Here is a 22,862-nt window from a genome sequence, read left to right as displayed (position 1 = left end):
GCGTCCCAGCCCTGAACCTGGCAATATTAGTTAGTCAATTTTCATTCGCTCGCTAATTGCATTATAGTTTTGACGTGTTACTTTAGTTTGATTCTCTAAGCGTTTTACCTACGTTGCTAATTTTTATTAGGTGTTTCTTATTAAAAATTTAAAAAACAATAATGGGAAGAAAGCGGAAGAATGCGGTTTACGCATACTTTACATATGATAAAGACACTAAATATTCAAAATGTTTAGTCCCTGGTTGTGAAACAAACGTTAAGGTTAGTAATTAGTATGGATTTTTTCATTATTCCTACACACTATGTATATAGCTGTTGCCCGCGGCTCCGCCCGCGTAAATACAGTATCCCTCGGGAACACTGTACTTTTGCGGGATAAAAAGTAGCCTATGTTTTACTCCAGAGCCCAAACTACTACCATGCCAATTTTCATCAAAATCCGTTCAGTAGTTTTTGCGTGAAAGAGGAACAAACATCTATCCATACATCCATCCATCCATACATCCTCACAAACTTTCACATTTATAATATTATTAGTAAGAAGTAAGATAAGATTAAATAGCTGTTTGTCGCGGCTCCGTCCGCGTAAATATACTATCGAGAATCCCGCGGGAATATGTAGGTACTATAATTTTCCGGGATATAAAAACCTATGTTTTAATCTAGAGCCTAAACTACTACCATACCAAATTTCATCAAAATCCGTTCAGCGGTTTTTGCGTGAAAGAGTAACAAACAAACATCCATCCATTCATCCTCACAAACTTTTACATTTAGGGCCGATTCATACTGGGATGGCAGCGCGCAGCGGCGCGACGCGTACGGGCACTTTCAATGTGAAATAATTTAAAACTTTAATTTACATAATATGTAGGTACGTATAAACCATGGACGTAGAAAAAAAGACGGGTTGCAATCCGGGAGTGCCGGCAGAAGTAAAAACTTGAATATTAACGTTGTGCATTTTTGATATTTTGGAATGGTTAGGGAATAATTTTGCACAAATTGCTTTAATAATTAATCTAGTAGGCTATGCAGACGACGGGTTCCTCCTTGTTGAAGGAAATACGCGAACTGAAATAGAGAACAAAGCTAACAAGTGCCTAAGCGTAATTGCAAGTTGGGGTCACAGAAATCGTTTAGAATTTGCGGCACACAAAACTTATCAAATTCTTTTAAAAGGCTCTCTTATATCAACTCCTCGCATTAAACTTAACGAAACAAATGTCAAACGTAAACAGTCACTATGTTATCTTGGAATGATTTTAGAAAATAAATTCACATTCTTAGAACATATCATACAAACGGGTGAAAAAGCAAAAATAAATTTCTATAGTTTTACTAAAATATCGACATCTACATGGGGTCTCTCGTTCAAAACGTTAAAAACTATATATACAGCCACGTACTTAGGCAGAATATGCTACGGCTCACCGGTCTGGGCAGATAGGGCTACGATTGGCGCAGCCCGGCGTAAACTTTTACAAAGCCAACGTCTCGCATTAATATTCCTATGTAAGGCATATAGAACGGTCAGTACTGAAGCACTTCCTGTCCTGTCGGGTGTTTTGCCTGTAGACTTAGAAATACAGCGCCGAGCTGCTTTATATTACAAAAATAAAAAAATTACGACCCCTGATTTCTTAACTATGAGAGACAGAAATAAAGTGAATAGACTATTTGAACCACTAGACTTTACACTACAAAATCTTATATCCGAGTGGCAGGAACGGTGGGATAACTCGATCAAAGGTCGTCACCTGTACAATTTCTTTCCTTCGGTTCGTGAACGACTCGCCATGCATTGGATAGAAATAGATCATTGCGTGGCACAATTCCTAACTGACCACGGTAATTTTAAAGCTAAACTTCATGGATTTAAGTTAGTTCCATCTCCTTTTTGCGAGTGCTCGACCGAAGACAGCCCGCAAGTACAAACTGCTCATCACGTACTCTGGGAGTGCGGTCTCTGGCATGATGAAAGAACCGATCTGTTAAACAGCCTCCAATGTGTCTCTGGAGTCGTATATTACGATGACCTCGTAGGCAGCGCAAGGAATTTCCGTGCTTTCAAACGTTTTTGTCATAAATACTATTGGAAACAATGATATTCTATGTTACTAACTAGAAACTCATTGATTGGAAACAACCGAACACAAGTTTGCCATTATAAATAAATGTCATTATTTTTATTTTTTTTATGAAGTAGGCATATTGTATTAAGTATAACCAAATTTTTTTCCCGTGGTGCTTCCCCCTTTGTTCGGACATCAATGTCATTACAATTTGGCTGTCTCCCGCTTTGCTTGGGGAGGGAAATTGGTATCTCCTACTCCTCCTACATTTCTTCTGATTAATTTCGTTGCGGGTCCCAAGACAGATTTAGCTTGTCCCTCGGGCATCCCTAAGATCATATCAAAGGGTTTTCGTGGTTGGTTACCACTGTTGATCCTGGCGACACAGGAGTTGCAGTGGTGGTAATGTGTGGTGGGCCTTTTACCCGTTAAAAAAAAAATTGCTTTAATAACACTGGTCAACAATGATTTTGTTGCCCTTGATGTGAAAGTGGTTTCGAATAGTTTTATGCCTACAATTTATAAAACTATGAATGATTTTGGAATATTGGCTCTGGTTTTTGTTTAGATAAATAAAATAAAATATTTTATTTCAGATAAAAATTTCATTACATAAAAGTAAAATAATATTATAAAATAAAGAATATGCAATTTTTTTTAATTAAGCTGTTGTCTATTTTCTTTCTATAAAGCACAAATATTAAATTAAAATAAACATGTTATTAATTTTTTTTTATAATAAATTTAAGTTAGGCCTAGATATTAGGTTCAAAATAATGAATATTATTTGCCTTTCAGGGCGAACACGGTACAAACTTACTTTATCACTTGTCTTCGAATCATCCTGATGAATACAAAATAGTCAAAGACCGAAACAAGTTAAACAGAAGCGAAGAACTTGTAGAGACAAGTGATCAAAATGATAATGACATTTTAAAATCGCTGAAAAAAGCTCAAAGTACATATATTTACAATCGCAATGTGTTGACTTGGTAACAGCACATGGAAGACCATTTTTATTGATGGATGATCAGGCATTTAGGAACATCATAGCAATGACAGGCGAATGTAGAAATACTAAGATTCTTGAATACACACGAGTTCTCATACAAGGTTCTATATTTTTCATTTCTTCTTTTATAAGTAAGCTAAAAATGTAATTTCTTTGGTCCTTTTCTTCTTGTTTGATTGCTACGCAGTGGTAACATTCAGGTTGATGTTTTTTGGTGTTGTATTCCAAATGTTTAGCTATTTTAGGATGGAGAACGGAGGGGGACAGTGGTCGCTCCGAATCCCCTAAAATGTCTGGCGAGTGATGACGTTTTATTGCTGATTCTGAAAAAAAAAAATTCGGGTAAAAATTAAAACTCACGTTCAAGTTGGCTGGTATCAAATTTAAAGTAAGTTTATACATGTCACCGTAAAATTGTAAAAACCGTTAGATTATTATATAACTAGTGAAATTGTAAAATGTTGGTAGACTTCGGACGCGAATAAGCTGCCTATAATTTATTATTTTAACACATTATTTTACGTTAGATTATAAATATGTATATTATGTATAACATGAATCTTTCGACATATTTTTACAATCTTGTTAGTTATTTTACAATTTAACGGTTTTTACAATTGTATGGTGACATATACACAGTACACTTAAGTTCGTATGTTCGTATAAATAAACGAACAAAGATTAACTGTAGATCATCATTTCTCAACTTTTTTTATGTCGCAACGAAAAAGCCAAAAAGTTAAGTAAAAAGTCTTGTGATCCCGTCACGATTTTTTCGACGTTCGATACAAAAGGTTCGTTCGAAAACCGAATCTTTTGTACCTATATGTAGTTTGTATTAATTTTTTTTTCAACAGTCTGCGACCCTCTTTAAAAACAATCTCGGAAAAGGGTCGCGACCCACCGGTCGAGAAACGATGATGTAGATATCATGTATGATGTAACGGTCGAGGTAGCCAATTTAAGCATTGTGTATTCCTCATGGATGTAGAAAAAAATTCCTACACAAAATAGGTATGTGTATAGCCACGCCACACAAGTTTCGATGTTTTGTGTAATGTTTCGAAATAAACGCGCACAGAAGTAGCAATAAGTAGTTTTTACAATTTACATATATCTATTTACATCAGTACCATGAACCATGAGTACCATGTCACAAAATATAGCGTGTAGCAATAAGGGAGATTCCTGTGTCTACCGCTGAACAGAACTGAGTGGAAATCTGTTTGGTGGCAAACTGCTGATGACACTAATGTAATCATTAATAATAAAAAAGTATTTACTTACTTTTATCCATCTTGGTCTACTCGTTCTTTTAACAAAGTACACACGCAAATTATTGACAACCTACGCAGCGCGGCAGGCAGAATAGAAGTCAGTCTATAGGTTTTTAAAAACATCGGTTGTTTGTTGACAACGCCGCGCCGCACCGCGCAGTCCGGCTCGCTTGCGAATTGCGATGTTGCCGTTCCGCACTATACCTTTATTTTACAGGTTTAGGTATCGAAAAAAAATATTGGTACCGTAATTTTGCAATACCGAAAAATAGCGGTACCGTTATTTAAGGCTATCGTAATTTAAAGGTATGACGTCATACCGTTAACCTTTTTTACCGATATTTTTCGGTTATTCAATCCCTGATCGTGAGAACCGCATTTTCCTTGATAAAAGTATATCAAGTCCTTTCAAAGTATTTCAAACTCAAAGTATCTCCATACAAAATTTTAACTAAATCGGTTTAGTGGTTTGGGCGTGAAAAGGAAACAGACACACTTTCGCATATTTTATAATATTAGTATGGACGTACGTGTGAGAAGGGCGTTGAAAATCGCTCACGTCGGCTGTAGTTGTTGTGGTCACATTCCATAAGTTCGAATTTTCTGAGGTACCAAAAATACAAATGCATTTCCAAGTTAGCATACAAATAAATACAATTTTATCACACACGCCCTGTTGAACTTCTTTGAAAAACCTAAATTCTTGTGACTATTTTTCCACAAACAAAATACAACTTCTCTTATTGATAAGTAAGTATCTCAATCGCAACTTTTTTAAGCAAATCGCTGTCGTTACCCGCCCCGCGTGTCGCTCCGCTCGTCTCAGTGCGCGGCGCGAGGAAAGCACTAAAATATAGAATTTCTTGGCGCAGGGCACTGACCCGCGCCATTGTGCAGTAATGTATCGGAAAATGAAGGAATTGTTGAGAAATATCTATTATGTTCGACACCGACGTGCACTCTTTGTTGCTCGCCGCCATCTTGAGTTGTGCCATGTTGGACGAGAGGGTAAAATAACGAAGGTACTTATTGCATTCGCTAATTTTGTTAGAAATCAAAATTGACATAACGCGTCGCTAATGGCTGGCTTAAGTTTATAAATAGTTAACTAAATTTTAACTCAATTTTAAGTTATTAATTGCATACTAAACATAAACATAAAATTTTGTAGCAGGTAGCAAGGTCAAAAGTAAGTCAATATAAAGTCATAAGCTAAAATTTAATTGAATATTAATATCTACTCATACGTGTAAACCACAAGTAACATAGCACTTCGGTTTGGAAAATTTTGAATACAAGTTGACTAAGTACTCTTGTACAAGTACTGCATACTTACTCGTTAGAGTACTACAATATACCTACTATACTGTGCTCGGCGAAACATGGCGATAGCGGTCATTGACTCCCTGTCAAAAACTTGTCATTTTCTATAGAAAGCCGCGATTGACAACATCTGAGACTTCATTGTCAATAGCGGTCTATATAGAAAATTACAAGTTTTTGACAGGGAGTCAATGACCGCTACCGCCATGTTTCGCCGGGTACAGTTTAGGTATGCTTGGATGTTTTGATATAGGCTACAATATAATATACGTAAATACCTAAATAAAATGAGCAATAACGTCAAGTATTTAGGTTTAATGCCTAGCAATAAAGGTGAACTGAGAGCCAACCGCAATGGCCGTCGTTAAACCTGCGGTTACACTTACCACGCGGTTCCTGAACGCTCATTTGCTTTAACTTTAGGTTCAAAGTAAATTAATGTCTGCGGGTATCGGAAAATATCGTTGATTTAATCTTGCTATTAGAACAAATTGCGTCGTATTTTAATCTATCTGGGCATTTCCAGCTTACAATCTCGATAATTCTATATATTCTATAGCTCTACGGTCTATAACTGTACACGTATTCGTATTAAAGATAATTATTAAAAATATTAAGCTCTAAACCATTGTAAGTATCGACTTTTATGGGCCATGTGGACCTTGCATTGAAAATGTATGTTTAGATGTCATAAGAACATCTAAATATAATTTTATCTGTTTCTCTGTACTAATTCGTATATCTCTTACTCTATGGTACTCGGTACATTCATATTGTAATCTACAAAAGGGCCCCAAGGGAACCATTTTTAAACGACATTCGAATGAATGATTTATTTTTAAATGACAAAAAAGGTTGAATGGCCTACTTGAATGAAACCTATTTATGTGTCAGCACGTGCGAATAGTTCATACACGATACAACCGAATTGAGAGCATAATGCTAATATCCCCGACCTCAATATCAGTGATCTATGGATCATTCATTTATAGATATTTCATACATATTTCGTACTTACATACAATGTACAGCTGACAAATTAGGCACTAAAAGTTACTAGAATACATTTTCCTTTTGTTCCAAAATAGTGCAGATTTGTGAATGCGTATTTTTAGAAAACCTCACAAAAGTGCACAGAGCACAAGCAAATAGAGCATTCAGACTTTTATTTTATCTTTTTTTCATCGCACAAAAAACTTGTTCAACGGAGAAAAAATTCCCTTTAATCTCCGCCAGAGGGAAAACGCTGTCATCAGCAGGACTAAGTCCGAAATTAATGTACTTTTCCTTTTCGTATAGCCCCTACATGCCCCTAGCCCCTACATGTCTCGACCGTAGCCAATTAAAAGAACAAAGATCTGAAAAAATAAAACGTCAGACGTCGAACAGTTTAACCACCAAATTCAAAATTGTTCGATTTTTAAAGGTTTGTTTTTCACGTTTTTAATAATTATAAATAAGTACTTTCAAAATGTTTCAAAAGTTATTATACTATTTTGTGCATTATTATGGTAGTAAAAGTTAACTTTTTTGTAATAATTCAGTTAATTTATTGCGTTAACGACAAATAAAAAACATTGAAAATTATAAACGGAAAAACGCAAACGAAATGCGATTCGGTCTCATGACGATAGAATAATTGCTAAAATATAAATAATTATACCGCCATTACCGGCTTCCAGTTTCCGTGGAAAACCCTAGAAATAACCATAATTCAATTTTAACTGCAGCCATAGCAAATAATTAATGTTTTGGTCAAAATTCGTTTGTATTTAGGATTTTTTGTTTTATGTTTCGACTTATCACTTGCGTATGAAAATCCTTACAATACAACACACAGTTAAATTATTAACACACCTGAGTGTGTTCCTAAACTATAAACATTATGTTGGCCAGTGTAATCTGTGATCTGACGTCTCAGTAGCCAATCAGAACTCGTCTAATCGCACTGCCCAGTATGTCAGAGTTTCGGAACACTCCCATACTAATTCGGAGTTAGAGCTCCAATTTTAGAACTCTACATTTTACTTAGAGACAGACTATCTGTGAAAAAAAATTGTGAAAATTAAATTTACTTTGTTTTAATAACCCTTAATGAAGTTTTATAATATTAATGTAACAAGTAAGTAATATAAAATATTATATACTTATCGTGGGCCGTGACAAATTTAAATGTATACTAATTTAAAATTTTCATCTAGTTTTTGTTACTTAGATCAAAATATTATACAAAATATTAAACTACTACGATACTTAAATATACCAGTATATTTTAGTATCATAGGTCATGTTTTGAGGCTATCTAGATCTGGCTGTGTAGATCGCTATTGAAGATACACTGTTTAATATTCAAGTTTTATAACATAGAGATCCTTTGTTATTCGTAGTTCATATAGAGGCTAGAGTTTAGGTATTAGTAGTTGTCGACTGTCTAGGTTAAAGTTTTTTTTAGTTTTAAAAGTTTTAAGTCTAAAATCACAAACTCATAGAAAATACAGACTCTTGAGTCTTGATTTACAATTTTTATAATTTTATCAAGTGGTTTACCACCAGACTCACAATCATGTAATGATATTCATATATAGATAGATAGATAGGTAGTCATGTAGGATGTGATATCCTCCTCTCTTTCTATCGAAATGCCTGCTTCTACTGTTTCTTTCACTTCGGAGTGCAACTTATTTTTTTTTATATAAATTACACCAACTGTCATTACTCCGTGATACGAGGCGTGAAACGTGACAAAAGCTCGTCATCGCACTTAACAAGCATGGCGATGATGATGATGACAATTTGTTACAAAGGCAGTAAGTGCGTGGCCATTAGACTGTGCACAGTCATAATGATAACGGGACCACCCCAATATCGCACCTATAGTAAAGACTTTAAGGACGAGATTCCCGTGTACAGCGAGTTAACGACGCGGCAGCTAATGTATAGATATTCCCTTTATGTTAAACCTATGGACAAAAAAGTCTGCTAAAACAACGATTCTCAATTACGATAACAGACAGACAGACACATACATAATACTATGTAGTACCTATGTACCTAGTTGTATGCAAATTGCTGAAGCAGCGTTTCGCGTATCTCTAAATTTTTCCATTTTGTATGTAGATGCTATGTATGTTATGTGCATATTTTTGGTGTTTGTAAAATCTTTTTTCTTTCTACTTTTTGTCAAATTGTCGCGTGAGAACTCAACATTTTTTGTGATAAAACTATGCCACAATTAACAATACTATGCTATGGGCTATGGCTTTGCATTTCAATTTTCATCAAAATTGGTTCTCCGATCAGAAATTTAAGCGTGAAGAAATTGAAGAAAACACAATTTCGCAATATAATAGAATATATAATGAATTAGTGAATCTAAAAACTTTAAGAAAAAACACGCAAAACATTTTGCAAATGTACAGTACTCTACATTTTTTTAGCAACTTTTAATAAAACGCCACCGTCCTTGAAACGGTTACAAAAAGAAAAAAATACAAACTGTAAAAGATTACTTCCTTTAAGCCAAGAGTTGCGGAGGCATACAGGTTCTTGGGCACTTAGCAACAACCTTGGCGCGTTCCGTTGAACCTCAGCAGCATGCATGCATGCATTTGTCGACCTTGTTCCTCGAAAAATAGAGGCCATAGTCCAAAAACATCATTTGACAGTTCAAAAGTCAAATTGCGTAACATTTCAAACGGGCCGCCTTTTGAATTTCAAATTTAGAATCTATACTTTTTAAATGTCATTGTTTTGTGCAAAACATTTAAATACTATGCAACGGGACTTTGTACTACGAATAAATGGTTAGCTTATTAAAAAATTGTGAAGTCACTTCTTTAAATACTTTTTACTTTTTTAGGGTTCCATTGCGGTTAACTACGAAACCCGAGTTTCGTAGTTAAGTCTCATCATTTATACTATCTTGAATACGGTAAGCGCTAAACTGCTAGAAAACCTTGCATGGATATGCAAAAACTCTACCCCCAGAAAGTGCTGAAATAAAATCAAGATTCCAATCGATAGCGAGATAATATGTTGCTTAAAAATTACCTTTAAGGCCATCCCCTGAGCAACGACCTTGACCATACATTTGCCGCGATGCCGAGATCGCACCAAAATCCATTTTTTTGTTACTTATCTTATTTCAAAATTGACCTAAAAAAAGTCAAACGGCAAATATGTAGTTAGTGAAATTGTCGACCTACAGGCGCGTGTTTCAAATAAATGTAATTTGTAAATACTAGGAAGATACTGAATATATGCTTGAATTAAAATAAATTGTTAATTGGTATTACTTTGGAAGCTGATATCATGAGTATCATAAACATTAAATTATAAACAAAAACTTTTTTGAAAAATTCTTTTATTTAAATATATGACCCATATTGCAGAAGTGCATTAAAAATAACTATTCCCGTATCTTGGGTGAGCCGCCATGTTGGATGTAAAATGAAATTACATTCGTTTTCGAGTTACTCTCAAAAAGCACTTTCATTTAATATTCATATTGTAGGACTGCATAGAAAATAATTATTTCGCCATCTTGCATGGTCGGCCATATTGGATTTAGAGCGATGTCACATACCATATCGTGCATTGTTATCCAAACTAAACGCGTACAGCTCAATCGGTTAAATATATCTACTTCAAAATTGAGTTCCAAAATTCCACCGTAACATACATACTTAGATACATACAGAGCAAGTTAAATAAAAGTTTTTAATAATAGGAAATTAATAAGGGAGAAAAGAATGTTCATAATAATTATGCTGAAGATTATTGCTGTATTTTTATTATAATTTTGTAGCTTTCAAATTATAAATTAATAAGACTCTAACGGTAAATTACGGCATCTCCGTAGGGGGAGCGTCTTAAGTTGTAATTTCTAAAGGGTAAGCGCCTATTAAAATCCTAAAATCACGTAATTATAGTCCATGCAATAAACTTCAATATACAAGAATAACTTATAAGGGTGTTCATAGTAGTGTTCACTGTAGAAGATTGTTAAAAAAAAACCAACGCCCATACAAAAGTTTTAAATAAAGTTACTCTTTTAGCGTTGCTCTTACACAGCGAACTCTATACACACACCAGTCACCACACACACTAAAGTATTATCACTTAATTTCGTTACACCCTATTCTATTATTAGTTATTCTAGCTAGAACCCTATCCTTATTTGGTCTGACACGCACTTGTTTTTTTATTCTTCCGTCGATGTGAACAATTAGGACAATAAAAGGGTAGATACGGATTCGAAATGACTAACGAAAGGGATAATAATAGAGACGTCATACTGCGATACAACGCTGCTCTTTTGTTTACCTTTTAATTAGATCATAAAAGGCGGGAAAAGTTCGCGTGTTGGTGTGTATATTCGTGATAACACACACATAAAGAAACGGCGATCCCAAAAATAGGGGTGTGTTTCATTTGTTTTCAAGAATTTTTTTCATGATTGTAAACTCATTATGTTTTGGCTTTCGTACTTAGATAGCTACTATGGGTGTTTTATTGTTCTTAAATACTGTCGCAACTCGCACAGTCTATTTCGTTGCGAATTTTGATGTTCATTTTCCGCGATTTGACTATCCTACGTTCTTTCAGACAGTTAAATATTTCTACCAGAAGTTTGGTTAAACTGCTATTAAACTGGAGCTAAGAGATAGATAGACAGACAGACTGAGATTTTCTGTATAAGTATAAAATATAAATAAAACCTCATTTTGAATACGATCAAAATGAGGACATTCAATGACTAAATCGATATTTAAGTTTGGTATCGGACCCGCATGTTACTACCCTCATGCCGACCAGTCCGGTAAACCGCAGTCTGCTGCAGGGTTGCCACTTATGAGATAACACACTCCACAACATGGGAAATGATAATTATTATAGTGGCTATTTCATACTAAATGATCTGCATGTACAATATTTTTGATATATGGCGCATGCCAAACCTTTAGATATCGGAATTTTGAAATTTCACACACAAAGACAAAATGTACCGTGTCATTATAGTGCAGGTCCAAACTCTGAAATGTTTGTCCCAACAAAACGTAACAGAGCAATTCACTTTTTGAATAAATTTTGATTAGATTTTCATTTTTACTGCCGACTGTGAGTAGAGTGTGTAGAGTATAGTATTATTTTTAAACTACATGCTCTTTAAATTGGACTGTATATCATTATTTTATAAAAGGTATATAAAATTATGAATAATCAAAGTTAATTATTAAACTTATAATAAGCTTCATTTAAAGTTGAAACGTAAAATAAATAAAATAAAATCGTTTGCGGCAGCCCTAATCCTCACAAAAACCATAGACTATAGCGGTACTCCGTCTCTTTCACTTCCGGTCCACCATTTTCTCGTTTTGTTTTTCTAATCGCTCTCATCTCATCTGTAATGTAACGGCATTTTTTGCCGCAACTGTTGATAACTGAATTAAAGAACTAATGAACTCGAGTAAGTTCAGCTTAGGAGTTCAAGTACATCGTACGGGCGGACGGCGTACCTACCGCAAGCTTTGTGCTCTGAAATCACACAAAAATCAACATAGACATTATGAATTTGGAGGAAAAACATAATATTATATGTAACTATGTAACTTGCAACTACGTAACCCTTTGGGGTTGGTTTTGGAGCCTTTTAAAGAATTAAGAGGAGTCCACACCGCCCTTTTTTCCATACAAACGTTGTCCCCTGTTTCCTCCCTGGATAATGCTAGTAGAGTTATAATTTTTTTTCTGAATATCTACGGCCACTAATACGATGTCCCTATGTTTTCTTTTTTTTTCATAATTTAATTATTAAATAAGATATGAACGTTCAAAAACCCAAAAAAATTGCCAGATTTTACGCTGTGTTCAAACGTCCAGAAAACAGATTTGGCTAGATTATACAAAAAAAGCAAAACATAGGAACACAGCTCAAGCCTTTTTTTAATCTTTAATGAAAAAAGTACTTAAATCGGTTAAGTTTTGGAGAAGGAATCAGGGGACAACGAATCGTTGATTTTCTGGATTTTCTGCAGTTGTCTCTATCGCGTTCTGCGGTATAGGCTTGAGGTAAGGGAGACAGCTATAGATATTACACGTGCTTTTTTTTCATTTCTCTAGCCCCTGGTGTATCCTCTTAAAATTGTTATAGATGGCGTAACAAGTTTAAGAGAAGTCCACACCGCCGTTTTTCCATACAAATGTTGTCCCCTGTTTCCTCCCTGGATAATGCCGGTAGAGTTATGATTTTTTTCCTGAATATCTATGGCCACGATTAGCATGTCCCTATGTTTTCTTTTTTTTTCATAATTTTATTATTAAAAAAGATAAGAACGTCCAAAAACCCAAAAATGGCCAGATTTTCCTCTGTGTTCACCCAGAAAACAAAACTGGCTAGAATAAACAAAAAAAAACATAGGAACACAGCTCAAGCCTTGCTTTAATTCTTGATGAAAAAAGTACTTAAATCGGTTAAGTTTTGGAGAAGGAATCAGCGGACAACGAATCGAAGATTTTCTGTTCTTTTATTAGAACTTTTGTCGTGTTGTCTCTACTCTCTATCGCGCTCTGTGGTGGGAGACTTGACATTGGTGAGACAGCAATACATTTTCAAATACCTATTTTCAATTTCTCTCGCCCTTGGTATATCCTCTTAATAAAGGTGTAAGGGTTGGTACTACTAATATATATTCTGTGGTAAGAGCTAGGCCACAACACTGCGTTGCGGTGGCCTGGCCCTAACATAACTGAGAGAAAATGAGACTGTGTATGTGTCTCTTGTACAGAGTTAACTGTAGCAGTGCATAAGAGTTTTCATTTCTCATATAATAATCTCTTTCTAATTTCATAAATTCATTATATTTTTATAGTGAACTCTATGGACGGGACATTGTTATTAGTGTTGATGTTATACCAAATAGAATTTTTTTTCTTTCTATACACACGATTTTTGGCAAAACAATCAAGCATAGTTCCGTTGATCAAATCTTGAATATTTGTATAGAATTTTTGACCAAGCCTTTTTCATCCGAATTTGGCCTCACCCCTGCATCCCAGGCCAATTACTCTCGTCCCTAACCACATCCCTCGAGGCCGATCGTGACGTCACAATATTAGGGAATAGGGATTCTATAATCCCTATCGTCTATACGATTTGAAACTTTTTTAATAAGCCCTCCGTGAGGAATTCTTTTGGTATTGAATGTTTTACGGACTTTAATTTTGATTTAGGGTTTCGGACTGATAAATTTTCGTCCGAGACCCTTAAATCTAAATATGTAATAAGTAAAAAGCTTTTAAAAGTTGAAAATAAACATACTTAAAGTACCTCTGGTCTTTTAGGCCGCATAATATGGTGCTTTATGTTCAGTGTTAAAAAGCATCCTAATATTTGTTTCATACTTAAATGCCATGGAAAAAATTATAGGGTCTAGCTTCTCTTGCATTAACGTAGCTAATGTGTTAAAAGTGAGTCCCCCGGGCCCTAGGGTCCCCAAAACCCCCCGTTTCGGAGACACTTTTGGGGACCCTGGGTCTATGCAACTTTCATTCTGGTCTGGTCTTCCGCTCATCTTATCATCTCTCATCATGTTGACTCTGCCTGCTGCGAGATATCCATACTAATATTACAAATGCTAAGTGTGTCTGTCTGCTACCTCGATAAAGTTAATATACCTAGCATTGAACATGAATTCTAAGAGATTAAATTGTCAACATGCCGATAAGTGCCGACTGGACGTCTGAGTTCTGCTGTCATGTATCACACGTCTCTTTTTACCATGCAGTGTTACTGATAGTGAATCTCGTTTGCTCAGGCCTTTGTTGCTCTATTCCGCTAGGTATATTAACTTTATGGTTACCTCTTCACGTTCAAACCGCTGAACCATTTTGCTGGGATTTTGTATGCAGATACTTTGTGTCCCGGGAAAGGACATAGGGCACTTTTTATCCCGGCATGTACGGTTCCCATGCGATAAACTAATTTTGGCGCAGTGGAGTTGCGGCCTGCGGGCTTCATCTAGATTCTAGAGTCTAGACTATAATGCGGCTCTAGCGCGAGTTAGGGCTTGATTATACCTACCGAGTAGAGTGGCAAGACAGTTGCGAGACAGCTTGCTCTCGGCCAATCAAATCGTCCGTTTGCACTGTCTCGGTACTGTCTTATCTGCACTCCACTCGGCAAGTGTAGACTTTGTCTAAGGGGCCATCCCTTAGACAAAGTCCCTTTCGTTAAAAACGATCACGAAATTCGTTATTAAAATGTATGCGGTTTGACATAAGTCATCGCTAAATGACATTTCGCTTGCGAAGACTAATGTCAAATCCCATACATTTTCATAACGAATTTCGTCATCGTTTTTAACGAAAGGGACTTTGGCTACGGCCTCAGGCCCTTACGAGTATATCTACTCAGTAGTCAATAGTTACTGAGGTCGGCCAGCCAAATTGTCTGCGATGTCTGGCTACTCCACTCAGTAGGTGTAGTCAGGCCCTTATATCTAGTTGGTAGTCTCTAGTCACTGATAAATACTGCGGATACAGGATGCTGGGTCCCACGGCACCTGATGGGAAGTGCTCGCGGCTCGTTTGAGATCGCATCTCGCGTTATGTACGACGTCCGGTCCTGCATTCAATATTCATGTTGCAAAACGTCATGCGATTTATTGACCGGCGATGTTGCTTGGGAAAAAGCGGCATCGGCTTTGACGGAAATAAGCTCTGGATTTATGTATAGGCAATATAGGCCATGGCCTATGGGCGGCAGTGTCCTAACATGGCGGCAGAGATCGTACATAGGAGCGGCAAAATTAAAGTGGCCTATACTATACTCATAAAAAAATATAAATCCTTTTTACATTTAAAGGCCTCATAAGTTACTAGATGACGCCCGCAACTCCGTTGCGCCAAAATTCATTTATAGCGCAGGAACCGTACATTTTTTCGGGATAAAAAGTATCCTATGTCCTTTCCTCAGTCCTTACTCAAAGTATCTCCATACCAAATTTCAGCAAAATCGGTTCAGCAGTTTAAGCGTGAAGAGGTAACAGACAGACAGACAGATAGGCAGACGGACGGACCGTGAGTAAGAGTGAGTGAGCGAATTAAATTGAACGTTTTCACTGTCTCGTCACTCTACAGCCTACTCGGTATGTGTAGGGCTGCCATCACCTGAATTGCCGTCGCCGGTCAGGCACTACAAAATTCCCGGACATTTGGCCGAATTATGGTTATTTCTCCGGACACCTCAACTGAATTTACGATTACGTCTTACCAATTTTTGCTTTTCCAACAAGAATTTGTAAAAATCTGATTAACTCAAGTCCGTGCAAGAAAAGTGCATGCTTAGCGAGTTTTTATCTTCTGTTTATTGCTTCATGACTAAAGTTAAATTTCTCTCAACAAAAGTGTCCCGATTTTCCCCGGACACTTTCCAAAAATGTCCCCGGACGCCCTTCAAACTAGGAAAAATCCGGGAAAATTCAGACGGATGGCAGCCTTAGGTACTCGTATGTGTGATAATGGCAAGCTCGCTACGCTACTATTTCAATGATTTAAGTTCCGAAATAGGTATATGAATAGGTGGTTTAGGTACTACCGTGGATATTTTTGGTGTACCACTTTTACACCTTTTGACGTAGCAATAAAGTCGTTAAGATATTTCACTGGCTGCGCATAAAAAATCATTTTAACCCCTAAATTAGGCTCTTAGATATTTGATGGTCGCTCTTAAGTTTATGTTCAGACTTCATAGAGCATGTTATATCACTTTTATATGTTTTTTTATTGAGAAAGGTTAAGGGTGAGGACACTGAGGTGTAATGTAGAGTGTAATGTTACCTTTTTGGACGTTACTCACTAAGGCCCGATTCGACCAAACTTGAAGTTATACGAGTATAACTATCATGAGAATAATTTTACTCCTTTAATTTACTCTACGATATTATCGTTTGCATTTTACCAAGTTACTCAAAGAGTATGAAATAAAATGTCAATTATAGTTCACAATGACACCGACCGTGACAGTTGACACCCTGTTGTGCAACTATTATCAGTTTAATATTTACTCCAGCTAGTATTAGTATGAATTTTGGGATAATATTTTACCAAAATTAAGATGACGGGCCAAAGTGTTTGATGTGGCTGTTTAAATTAATTCACATCTGCCAAGTATCACCCCGGGTTTTGGTTAATTTCATCGGCTATCGTTTGGCACTCCCATCGGGTGATTCCTCCCTGCCGTTTCTTATCATTTCTATTAAATTTAACAATTATTGGAAGTTCAAACGCGTCGAAAGATATAAGGAAATTTAATCTTTAAGTGCGATAAAATAGAGTAACTTTTCGTGTAAACTTATCGATTTACATAACCGTGTTTGGGAATTCAAACTTTATTTTGTATACAGTAGCGTTGCTTTTCGCGTGAGCTCCCCTGACCTATAAAGCTGAGGTCACATGTCACGACATTTTAACTGAAAATCGGATGTTGCCATTAATTTTCGTCACGGCTGTCGCGAAAATGTAATACATACCTAAAGTTCCTTCGTACTTCGTTCTATTTTGCCTAAAAAATTATAAAGATAGTGACCAAAAATATTTTCGGTGTTAATGTTGCCAACGCGAAAATATAGAACTTTTCTGGTAAGTGGTATTCCATTATATGATTATACCCACTTATATGTATACCAGAATCTGATGGCAAATTTTGATGGCAGAATTTCAAAAAATATCTTTGATTCATTGGATAAATTTTTATATATTTTGCATGTTTCACACACATAATTAGCCGTCATAAGGAAAATAAGGATCCTTAATTCTTAAAAAAAAATATGTTCCAAATTGTAAAATATTCAAAACAAGGCTTTCAGAAAATCGTTAAACTTGTGAAGGACCAGCACGTTTTAAACACTGTTGCATGTAATTACGTATTGTTACAACGCGACGGTCAGGTGTATTGACCTCTCCAGTTGACCCCAATTGGGTGAGGTCGGAGGTTAGGAAACTAGCGCGTTTTATGCCTAAAACTTATCTAGAATACCTACTACGAATTAAGAAGGAACATTAAAGGTACAGGATAATAATAATAACTCCCAGACCGGTTTCGGTTACGGTGGCCGGTTTCAATGAAACCAGGTCAGTTACGCAGGAGTAACTGTGTGTGCCCAAGTGTGTGTGTAGTATACAAGAGCACTCTCTATTCCTTTACTCTCATAACCCAGTGGGACTGGCAAGTGATCAGGCGCAGGACCAACTTTTTACATGCCCATCCGACGCATGGATCATCTTACTTGTCAGACAATCAGGTGATCAGCCTGCATTGTCCTAACCAAATTTGGAAACATGTTTCCAACCCGGGAATCGGACCCACGACCTCCGTCAAAGAGCCAAGTCAAGATGCCGCGCTCAAACACTGGACCACGGAGGCGTTCAAAAAAGTTACAGGATACAAAAAATATCCACAGCCGAATATAATATAACCTCCTCGTTTTTTGGAAGTCGGTTAAAAAGGGTTAAGAGGGTGTCGAACGGGGCATCAACGTAGCCCGCTACACAAAACGTCAGTTCTATGAAATGTGAAGTGTCGTGTCGCTGCCGCGTAGTGTCGCATAGTGCGGTCTCACTATAATAATGGCTAATATATTATATAGCCTACAGTATAGTCTATAGTCTATACTTTACTATATATTATAATATGCTTTATTATTATGTTTAGGAGCTGTCAAGCTAATCTCAAAAACATCTTGTCTACGACTACTTTTTAATCCATCCATCCAGTAGGTACTTATGTAAAACAGATAACTCTAACTAAATTTAAATTAGGAACACGAATCGATAACTGTCATCTCACTGCATAATGCATCAGGTGAAGTGGGCCCCCTGTCTAAATATTGACGCGCGGGGCCCCAGGGGCAAACATGTTATTTATGCACTGCCACTAAAGTACTTAGTACTTATCGTATTACGTATTTATGTTGTTTGAAAATTGATTTTAAGGGTGAATGGTGACGTTACCAAAGTTTAAGTTGTCTGTGACTCGAAAAAAAATATGAATTGTAGTCTCAGAGTGCTGGCTGAAGTAATAACGAAGCCGCAGAAGCAGGTTTACTTCTCGCCGCGAGGTGTAATGATAAATTATATTTTCCTCTCCTATGTCGCACTTTACTCTCCTTCCATTTTACAATTTTTCGATCACATTGCCCATCCCAAAAAATGCACAACGACGCCAAAGAAGTTTTCACTTTAAAATTATATTATATTTTCTTTTTACACAAAACAAGACAATCTAGGATCTATAATATACTTGTATTTTAACATATTACTAAGTATAAACAAAAAATATATGTGTTACACAAGTACACAAGTTACGTGTAGTTCACAAACATAAATGTACATGATTCATATTTTAATCATGTTAAAACTTAGCAAACATGCTGTGCGAAACAAAAACATCCTTACAGTGTTTGCGTTATGAAAACATATTCGTAACACACGTTCCAACGGGGGCCCCGAAGCTAGGGGCCCTGCAGTGTGGGGCACTATGGGCCCCCGGCGGGGGCATTGCGAGGCACTTTCGGGGGCCTCGCGGTGCATTTGCAGGGGCTCTGTGGGGCATTACCAAGGGCACACTGGGGCCCCGCCCGGGGGGGGCACTTTTGTTGGGGGCCCCGGGGCTAAACCAGACGTCACAGATGAATCAATTACGAAACAGCTAATTGCATTGCCTGTCCGCGCCCGGTGGATAATCCTGTTTGTGACGCGCCAGTGAGTATACATCTTTATATTAATTAAGCCACGTACACATGACGTGGACTGTCCTGGACTATCCAATAACTCAGTGATGTTCCACACGTCATCGAAGGTAACAAAAGTATTAACCGACTTGCAAAGAAGAGGAAATCTTTATACTATAATAGATTCCGAAAATATCTTTATAGAACTCCGTTGCGCCAAAATTCCAAAATGAAAAGTACCTATCCTATGTTCTTTCCCGGGACTTAAAGTATCTCCATATAAAATTTCAGGAAAATCGGTTCAGTGGTTTGGGCATGAAGAAATAACAGATAGACTGACAGACAGACATATAGAAGGACATACAGACTTTCGCATTTATAATATTAGTATGGATTCTCGTCAATACTTCGAATAAGTACACAGGAATTCAGGATACGTACATTTGCATGTTGACGCGCTTTTCGCGCCTTCACTAATTAGTCATTTATAATGAAGTTAGTCACGCCACAACATTCCGTTACATGTTTTGCATCGTAAAATGTTTAAATATTTTAAAAATGCCAAAGGATTTACACAAAAAAATGGCGGCTGGAATCTGGATTGTCAAAACTACAAAAACATTATGCTTAGCAATTAGTCTAAAAAAAAAATTTAGTTCATGTCTTAACATTACTACCCCTATGTCGACGGTATTTAATAAGGGGCCTGTGAGTTACCGTACGGGGCCCCAAAAATTAGCAAAAGTAGCACAGAAAAATTATTTGCTTGTCTGAAGGCCCCAAAATTACGGGGGCCTTAGGCTCACAGGGCGTTTCCCAAGAAGAGACCTCACGGGGGCCTTTACTTTAGTTAGCACTTAGAAGTTCCAAATACGTCTAAGTTTCTATAAAAATTACGAAATTCAACGCGAAATTCTATCACGTTCGTACTAAACACCGTTTTGCCATAAATTTTAATTGCTGTTCGTTAATAGTCGGCCCCAACATTAAGATACCCTATCAGCCATCTTAATGTTACTATGATATTTTATGTGAAATACCAACTTGAAGTCAATTTTCTCAGTCGGATTTCTCAGCTTTTGCCTGCGGCGCTGCGGTGAACGCGTTTTGTTTTTTAACCGACTTCCAAAAGGAGATTATAATATTATGTTCGTCTGTATTTTAGTAAAATAGATGTTACTCGCATCTTAAATGGTCCAAAATTCATTATTCACTATAAGAAACCGCACATCATCATTATCCTATGTCCTTACCCGACCATACTTGATCAAATTGGTTTAGTAGTTTAAACATTAACCAGTAACAGAAAAGCAGATGCCTGTAATTTGATTGTAAGGAATAAAAATAAATTATTTTTAGCCTTTAAAATTGTCAATTTGGAGAATTACCAAATGGGAAAGGCAGAGAATGAGAAATAGTTATAGATAAAATATGGTCCTAGTATGTTCTCTACTTTTGGTATTTATTTTATACTAGATGACGCCCGCAACTCCGTTGCGTCAAAACTCGTTTATCGTGCGGGAACCGTACATTTTTTCGGGATAAAAAGTATCCTATGTCCTTTCCCGGGACTCAAAGTATCTCCATACCACAGAAATAGATCAAGATAGATACCGCATGTCGCTCCATTTGTATGAAAACGAGCGTGCCACTTTTTTATAGCTACTGTGACGTACCGGTGATAAGAAAAGTGCTCATTATTTAGGCCAACGTTTCTATTTGAATTTCTACAGCTCAATACGACACTTTTAGGCATTTAGGCATTTTTAAAATTCCGATTGACGTCCGATTCCGATAGCAGACTAAAGAACGACGAGCATTGCTCGTCGCTTAAAAGCGCGATATGGCAGTAATGGCACGCGAAGTACATACACATGCGGTATCTATCATGACCTATGTCTGTGCTCCATACCTAATTTCAGCAAATATGGTTAAGCCGTTTGGGCGTGATGAGGTAACGCAGATAGACGCATTTATAATATCAGTATGGATATCCCAGCCACCTTGCAATTCATGTTCTTCAGCCCCGCTTGTGTTGAGTCCCTAAGTGACGTTCTGCCGTCCCAGGGGCCGCTCAATTGAGCTCTCAACTTGAAGACGCTCTGAGAGACACTTGAAACGATTTAGCGAAAATATTGGAACTAATTGACGTTGCTCTGTCTCTTTCTAAGATCTTACCCTGTTTTAGGTACTTATTTTGTTTGATTATTTAATAATATTAACTCTCCATGATGTGAGACACACTTTACGCACAAACCACCGAACCGGCATAGATGAAATTCGATATGGAGATATTTTAAGTCCCAGGGAAGGACATAGGATAGTTTTTATGCCGGAAAAATGTAGAGTTCCCGGGCGATATTATGTGGATTTCGGCGCGATGAATTTGCGAGCACCATGAAATTTGTTGGAAAATATTCTAGCATAAGTATTAAAGTAGTTACATATTACAGTTAGGTATAGGTACTTACTACATATTTCATAAAACACATAAAATTAATAATAATAAATAAGAATAATAATAAATATCTATGGACGCTTCACAAATCACACCACGTCAGTCTGGCCCCGTGGTAAGTACCTGATAGACTTGTGTTACGGGTACCAGACAACGGAAATATATTTAATACTTTTATAATACTATACATATATTTAAGATTTTTATTATATGATACACATATTTAATACACATCCATGACCCAGGAACTTTTGAAAGCTTTTTGTTCCGTCGGCGGGATTCAAACCCGCGACCCTCGGCTTGAGCTACCAACAGCCCACCAACTGAGCCACAGAGGTCGTCAAGACATAAAATTAATGTTATTTCAGTTTAAAAAATACCTAGAATTGTTAGGCTCAGGTCACATAACTATTAATAACGGAATTAAATGAATGAAAGGACATGAGCTGTGGTGTACCTTGACATAAATATAAATGTTGCTAATACTAACGTGTACCGGCGAACTTGGTAACTATCATCATCAACGCCTAGCAAACCTTTGAGGTTTTTCGGATGTCAAGTGTGATGCCTTTTATTTAAGGAATAGATGTGTATGTTCGCAGTATTTAATTTTCAAAAGGTTCATAAGCATCAAAAAATATTGCTATGTTGATATTTTCTACATATTACAGTGAAAAGAGCAAAACCTACATACTCGTATTCACATACAATTTTCACGAAATTCTGTTCCCGATGTCACGTCTCAACTCTCACGGCTTTTAGTATAGTTTTAGTAGGTATTCGTAGTTTGCCTAATAAACCTATGGATTCCAAGCAAACTACGAAAAATTATATCAGGGTTTTTAATTATCGTATGTAAGTCGCTCATATCATAAATCAAATCAATTGTTTCAATAATAATAACAAAACATAATATTACATAACATCACAATATAATACTTAAAAAAAGGATATGGGCGAACAGTCCATAGACGGCCCCAATTTT

At 36.6% G+C, this 22,862-nt stretch overlaps 1 protein-coding gene and 2 long non-coding RNA genes across 3 annotated transcripts in view; 2 read left to right on the top strand and 1 right to left on the bottom strand.

Moving 5' to 3' along the window:
• Positions 1 to 3,583, top strand: part of LOC121732915 — a 16,524-nt gene extending 12,941 nt beyond the window's left edge. The window contains exon 3 of the long non-coding RNA XR_006036461.1: positions 3,483 to 3,583. This is a non-coding gene — a long non-coding RNA (uncharacterized LOC121732915). The remainder of the gene's footprint in view (positions 1 to 3,482) is intronic.
• Positions 1 to 22,862, top strand: part of LOC121732911 — a 72,176-nt gene that overhangs the window by 36,273 nt on the left and 13,041 nt on the right. The window lies entirely within an intron of this gene.
• LOC121732914 lies at positions 3,487 to 22,862 on the bottom strand. Its single transcript, XR_006036460.1, has 3 exons — positions 22,851 to 22,862; positions 11,851 to 11,855; positions 3,487 to 3,558 (listed from the first exon to the last, which is right to left on the bottom strand). It is a non-coding gene; the product is annotated as an uncharacterized LOC121732914 (long non-coding RNA).

The sequence above is a fragment of the Aricia agestis genome, chromosome 13 (assembly GCF_905147365.1).
Source record: "Aricia agestis chromosome 13, ilAriAges1.1, whole genome shotgun sequence".
Lineage (NCBI taxonomy): Eukaryota > Metazoa > Arthropoda > Insecta > Lepidoptera > Lycaenidae > Aricia > Aricia agestis.
Note: the sequence above shows the minus strand (reverse complement) of the source record. Positions and strands in the feature narration are given on the sequence as shown.